This window comes from Lycium ferocissimum, chromosome 12, assembly GCF_029784015.1.
Source record: "Lycium ferocissimum isolate CSIRO_LF1 chromosome 12, AGI_CSIRO_Lferr_CH_V1, whole genome shotgun sequence".
Classification (NCBI taxonomy): domain Eukaryota; kingdom Viridiplantae; phylum Streptophyta; class Magnoliopsida; order Solanales; family Solanaceae; genus Lycium; species Lycium ferocissimum.
The window spans coordinates 64,705,889-64,713,135 of record NC_081353.1 but is presented as its reverse complement, the minus strand read 5'-3'; the positions used below and the strand labels follow the sequence as shown (position 1 = coordinate 64,713,135).

At 35.7% G+C, this 7,247-nt stretch overlaps 1 pseudogene; it reads right to left on the bottom strand.

Annotated features, from left to right (window-relative positions):
• Positions 1–3,677: 3,677 nt before the first annotated feature.
• LOC132039476 (amino acid transporter AVT6E-like) lies at positions 3,678–5,081 on the bottom strand (annotated as a pseudogene).
• Between the last annotated feature and the right edge of the window lie 2,166 nt (positions 5,082–7,247).

Sequence of the window (7,247 nt, the reverse complement as noted above, 5' to 3'; positions counted from 1 at the left end):
GAAAAAAACCAAAAATGAAGTTGTCAGTCTAGTTTAATGCAATAAACCTCTTGTCGATATGACATCGGAGTAGAGTATTATGGACATTACAAGTTGAGGTGATGGAGAGGTAGAACGCGTGCTACGAATGGCCGCTACAGTAACCGACTTGCTACAGTACAACTACAGTACCGAAAGACCAAAATCTGGTCTTTGGCTTCATTTTCTCCACTCGTCTCCACCAAAAATCTCCCAAGAGACCCAAAAAACATTGAAGGATCATTTTTTTTTTTTAGCGGATTAAAGTAACGGGACTACATCCGAGGCTTGGGAAGCGTAGAGAGTTTTGTAGTTCTTGTTTTATATATCAAATCTTGACGGATCAATGGAGCCTATTGAAGATAAATAAGATTTCAAGTTCTTCCAACCATGATTGAGGTAAGGATATTTCATATTATTGATATTACGAATTGTATCGAGGAGATTTAGTTGTTAAAGCTTCATAAAGTCAATTGATTGGTTGAGAAATTGGGTAAACATCGTGTGCGATATTTTATTGAGTATATTTTGGTTTTGATGATGATGTTGTTGATGTTATGTAGCCGTTGTTGTTGTTTGTTGGTATTGTGATTTCGGGCTAGGGATATAAACGGAGAATGCCGCCCAAATTTCAAAGAAATTTTAAGAGGATTTAATTTGAGGGCAAGACAAGCATATGATAATGAGCACAACAATAGTATGAATGATTTTATGTAGATTACGAGACCACGAATGAGCTTATGTAGATTGCAAGACGAAAAGTAAGTTGGAAAAGTCGAGAAGTAAGCTTCTAGGTATGTTAAGGCTTTTCCTTTCTTTCATTTTGGCATGATCCTATGATACGAGCGAACAACTTGTGCATCGAGTCTCCATATTAATTTACTCTTAGAAGTACTAGGAGTATCTCGGTTCTTGATGATCATATACCCCTTGTTATGATTGTTCCTTCTCCTTGTTATGATTGTTCCTTCGTTCATGGGTCACGAGTTCTATATCATGATTATGTTAGTTCACATTCATGCATTGCATCTTATTTACATATATGCATATATATATATATATATGTTTGAAGTTAATTTTGTAATTTTCAATTTTTAAGTGTCATTCATAAATAATGTTATCGTGTAATTAGATTCTTCAATTGTCTCTTTTTAATTAATATACTTATAAGGGTTCGATTCCTTGCCTTGTAATCCCCTCCCCCATTTCCCCTTCCCTTACCCCCTAGGTAATTAAAAAAATTGCAATAACCAAAAGGTTCTAATATAATATTCTAATTGCAATAACTTGCACAAAAATTTCAAGAAAGTTGTATGCTTCGCTGTCTTTTAATAAGGGTATATAACGAAAGCACACCAAACAAACTAATTGGAATGCTTTCAATAGAATAAACAAATAATAAAAGATCGAAGACTTTTTAAAAAAAAAAAAGAAACACAATGCTTAAACTCTAAAAATAGACTCTCCAAGCTGAAAAAGGAAATGAAATCCTCACCATAAAGGAGATGATGTTTGTCCCACAATTGCGCCATAAGCTGTTACTTCTAGACTATTGATTCTTTAGTAGATGCAATTAAGGCTGTGTAGATGCTACTCTGATTTTCAGTTTTGGCTTCACTTTGGCCGGAGCTTGGAACTAATGTCTATAAATAGACAAAGAGAGACAGAACTAGTCATTTTGGAGGGAAAAACAAATCTTAATATGTGACACGCATGTGATAGACAGAAAACATTGGGCGAGATTAAAAGTGTACCATTTGTCATCTTTAATTTGTTTGAAAGAGGTCGTCGTCCACATCCCCCTCCGCCCGCCACCCCCCCCCCCCCCCCCCCCCCCCCCCCCCAAAAAAAAAGGGTTAAAACAAGGTGTCGAACTTCAACTCGGAATTACAAAAGATAAACGTAAAAGAAATGTAAGTATGCAACGAAAAATATATGGCTAAATTTTTAGAGATGGGATTTTCCACAAGCATCGTAAACCAAAAAGTTGCATGTCAAAGCATAGGCGAATTTATGATATAAAGGCAGTAAATTCATAATGAGTTCAGAACTTCAAGCTAAGCTGCTATAGTCCACCTCTCAGAGAACTCATGCAACCAATGTTTAAGCCTTCCTTTAAGTGCCTCGATATCTTTTTTTTTTCTTTTATAATCGTGGCGTTGGGATCGAGTTGTGCACACCGCGCGATTAATTACGGGATCTGCTGGGCTCTACGCCAAAGACATGTATCGGAAAACTATGTTCATCAAGACTTGAATAAATGAGAAGAACCAGGGGCGGAACTACAGGGGTGCAAGGGGTGTCAATCGAACCCCCTTCATCGGAAAATTGCACTATATATATGGGGTCAATTTTTTAATTCATGTATAAATATTAATGTTGCATCCCCTTAACATACTGGAGAACTCGGCTCGGCCGCTGAGGTGCCTATTGAGCCCATGGTTGCGGATTCGATTCCTTGTAACAACCCTTTTTCATCCGGTCTCTTTTTCTTGAATCCCCTTATCAAATGTTCGCTCACTTTACTAGAAGAACTCACCTAATGTTTTTGCCCAAAGGGATTTGAACTCCGAGACATCACCAAGGCTTGGTTCTCCATATCATCATTACCACCTCAGCAAAACTCATCTTTCATTTTTTGCATAACAGCATTGTATTAGATTTCTACAGTCTTAACATAATTCAGCAGAATGAGAACACAGGATGCTTACATCCTTACACAGGATGCTTACATCCTACCTAACAAATTTGTGACAAGACGTAATTGATTGATTGACTGATAAACAACTACAACTTCCAACAATAAGAAGCAGTCAGACAGGGAACATATAGAGAACATCTGCTACCAGTATCCACTTTTCTCTTTCAAGAAACAATTTCTGGGGCAAAGGAAAGCTGAAATGCATCTTTCGTTTTTAACAATAATGGTCCACTATATTATTTTCACAGATGCTGTAACCAAAACTACTCGATAACACATTCAAGCATGTTAGCTCTTTTATAAACTTCAGCCAGTCTATCTTCTGATAAAAGGACAGTTAAAAGACATTGCAGCGCTCCAGATTAACAGAAACAAGTTCACTAAATTTTATGTATTCCCCAAACAAACGTAGGAACTTTTGACAAACATAAAGACAAATAATCATAAAAAGACAGGCTATAAGTTGCAAATTATTATGCAAGCTTTTAAAACTTGAAGGAAGAAGAATTAGGAAATGTCATTGAATTATTGTATTCATAAAATCATGTTTGCTGTACATGGTATAGTTGTCCCAACACAGTAAGGGAGCTTCCTAGAAATTTGATGGCTACTGTTGGCAATTACAAGAAAGTACCAGTCTACTAGGACCACGGAACTATCAACAACATATACTTAGCTGGGAGCTGTGTGGTTTAGGTATTTGCAATCTCTAACAGCTGCAGCAATCTTTTGTCTCTCACAAGCAGCAAAGTGTGACACAGAAGGCATCCAAAGCAATTTGGTTTACGGTAAAACTTGATCTGCTCCTGCCAAAATGGTTGTGCAAGACTCAATCAGGGCCTTGCTTCTACAAACTGCTTTGTGACTAACTTATCCACACTGGGCCAGAAAATGCAATGACCAAAGGTATGAAGTTAAAATTTTCTAATGTATGGAAGCCAATAAAAAGTAAATCCTTCTAGTTGGTGATGCTATAAATATTTCCAACCACTCCAACAATGCTAACTACAATGGCCAATACTAGCATGAACCAAGACAATATCTTCTCCTTGTGGCTCAATGCAATCCCTTCTTTGCTCAACCTTAAAGCAATTAGAGACGGAAATGTAAATCCTAAAGAGACTGCTGTTGTCGCCCCTGTAAATTTGAAAGCCGTCCAAATATTAGGAATCATAGTTGATCCAAGATATATGAGTCCCAAAAGAACAGCTGTCAGAGCCAAACACCTCTTCCTACTTTCTGTGAGCGGAACCGATCCTTTAAATAACAAGGCATCCACTGTCTGTCTAAGTGAGAAATGAATAACAGGAAAACTAAAACCAGATGAAAAACGTAGCCAACACGGACTATGTAATTTAAAGGCATGCTGAAACAATCCCAAAGGTCTTTTTCAAAGTTAGTTAGCACATCTGATTCGAGTATCGTTTCCGAAAAGTAAATAACCAGCTAATATTGCAGTTGAAGCATAAACCAAAACACATATAACACTAGTAATCCGTCCAACCCGATTCATCTTCTGAGGTGAACGGGCTTGAGCTCATTATAAATAGGCTGAACATTAAAATGACAAACATAAGCATTTGACATGATAGGAATCACCACAAGCAAATCTAATATTGCCTTTTTAGACCCGAAATCCGGGCTTCTCGGAACTTCAATTTTCCCTTCGACAAGCTTAATAAACGCTATGAAGTGAAAGCAACCAACATGAATACAATGGCGAGAGTCATATGGAAGCACCGAAGTAAAACTTAACGAATCGATCTTATCCAAAGCACAAAGTGGTGCAAGAAACAAACCAACATAATCAAAATCACCAACTTTCTATGATCCCAAACACCATGACCTAGCCATTGATCAAAAACACCAATATGACGAAGTGAACCGGACAAAAACATCACCTATTATAATCAAATACACAACCAAAACACCAGCATTGTTAACAATAATGCAAATCTCGGAAATAACTTTAGCTATTTTCCTAATGCAGCTTCAACAACCTCTCCATACGACGACGCTTTGCAATAAACAGTAAAACGAACAAGCAATTCGACACTTATTTCGGATAAAATAGCCATCAAGAATATCAGTACAATTCCAAGAACCAAACTAATACTTTCATTGTGGCAGGTAATGCCATAATACCAGCACCAATAATTGTTGTTGTAGAGATTAAAAACAGCACCATATATGCAGATCTTGATTTATTTTCACCAAAAATAAGGGGTAATTTATCAAAATCAATATCAGAAACATCAAGATCATCATCTTTTGAATACCCATTTTGTATAAAGTTGTCATCTTTTAATTGTAACTCAACAAAAGATGAATTCTTGGAAAGTGGGGTGTAATTACTTTCCATATTTAGAAATTAGAGGAAGGAGGAACCCTAGATATTGGGGTTCTCTCCCTAATATTGAAATAGTTTTATTTTTTCTCATTTATATAACTTGTAAGAGGAAACAAGAAAAGGTCCAGAGGGAATGAAGAACATTGAGATCTGAAGCTTCCTATTGGCTGATTTTTAACATAATAAGTTTTATGAATGATGGTAACATGGATGTGTTACTCGCAAAACTCTATTTTTTGGGTCAAATTTGTACTCTCCATATCAAATTATCTATCGTTTTTTGTTTTACTCGTAGAAATATTAATTAGAATAAGTATTTGACTACTTTCACATATATATTTAAGTTGTGATTTCTCTCCGTTAAATGTTTATTGTTTTTATTTGTCATCTATATTAGTGATAAAATTCTATTAAAGGTAAAAGGAAAAAAATAACTAATTGTGTTTTAAACTTAATAGGACAAATAGTTTGAGACGATTATTTTTTTTAAATGTCATGACAGAGATAATTTGAAACGGAGAAGATAAATTATGAGGGTTTGATATTTGAGATAATAATACACAAGGCAGTTTTTTGCATATAAGGAAGTTGGTCCTTTGAGTATATGTATTGCCATAGCCCATAGAATCGTTTTTTATAAATTTACTCACAATGTTAAATTAATTGGTTATATTTCTTTATGTATCAATATTTATATACTTATTCTATAAATTCTAAGAATAATACGTAAGCCTGCCTTCAAGCTCGGTGCCATTTAGTGAAATTGTGTCCTCCCCGTGTGCCCAAGTAGGTAAGGCAACTTGTATAAAGTTGAGCATACGTAAACACAAATCACGTGTGACGCATATATTTTGGAGGTGTCAGACGATCATTTTGTAAGTTGAGTGTTCGAATGACGAAGTGGAGACAAGTTATGCTGCGTACACGGTGGCACCCCAACCGTTTTCATGATGCGGGCATTGATTTATAGGATGATCGATACGCTCGATAAACGCCCATCGAATCGGTAATTTGGTGAGCCCCACTTCCTTCGAGGCATTATCTTTACTTTTTAGTAGTCGTGTCATGTTAGACAATCAGGTATGCTAGGGGCCTTGTCTCAGTAGAAGTTCAGTACTTCAGATTCATGTCAGATGTTCCATAGACTATTCTTTATGTCATGTTTAGTATTCAGCTATGTTTAGCCTTGTGGGCTACCAGAATTATGTTCTTAGACTATTTTCCGCACTTATGTTTAAAACGAGATTTTCGGTATTATTATGATGATTTCATGATATATCCGAACATTCATGTTTAAAATTATATTCTGCGTAAGTATATGTCTCGTTGATTGACCCAAACATGGTTCGCTCGGTCACATGCGGTCGAGCCATAAGTGCTGTTACGTCCGAGGCCAAGTTCGAATTCGTGACAACTTTATTTATATATTATGCCTAAATTCTAACACGTTAATTTTGAGAGAATACGAAAACGAATTATGAATTAATCGTTATAAATCATTTCAAATATCATTAGTTAAATCAGAGAAAAAGAAAATTAATTATTGATCTTAATGATGAAACTTGGAGTTTTCTATTTATGAACTTAATATAGTAACAAAGACCAAATTAAATATAATACAAAGACCAAATTAAATAAATAGTAAAAAGCGATCAAGCATTTAGCATTATCACCGACAAGTTTATCCTTCATTTAATATTTTGTTTGAAAAAATGTGAGCTGATGGCAGGGAATTGCGAAGTTTGTTTTTGTCATTGAATGGGTTAATAAATTGGCCTTTACTTTTTAAAAAAATAAAAAAATTATGCCGTTTGGGCTTTTTATTTATGTGGAAATCAAAAACAACAAAGTACATTGTACAATAAAGGCCCGATGACACGGGTCGGGCCCAAAAAATAAAACAAAACGAAGCAAAAAAAGATGTACAAAAATTAGATAAAATGAAAATGGGGTTTTCTTCGCTCTTATTTCTCTCTCTATGTCGGCTTGTTCTCTCTATACGAAGATTTCGGTGCCTCACGATGATGAAATTGCTCTGAGGATGCCATTATTGAGTCACGATGCGACCTTTGAGCTTATGCGGGGTGAATATGAGAATCTCTTCGTTGTGAACTCACATTGTACATCGGTAAAAGGTACTTTTCATCTTCCTACTCTTCTCCTCATCCTTTCTATTTA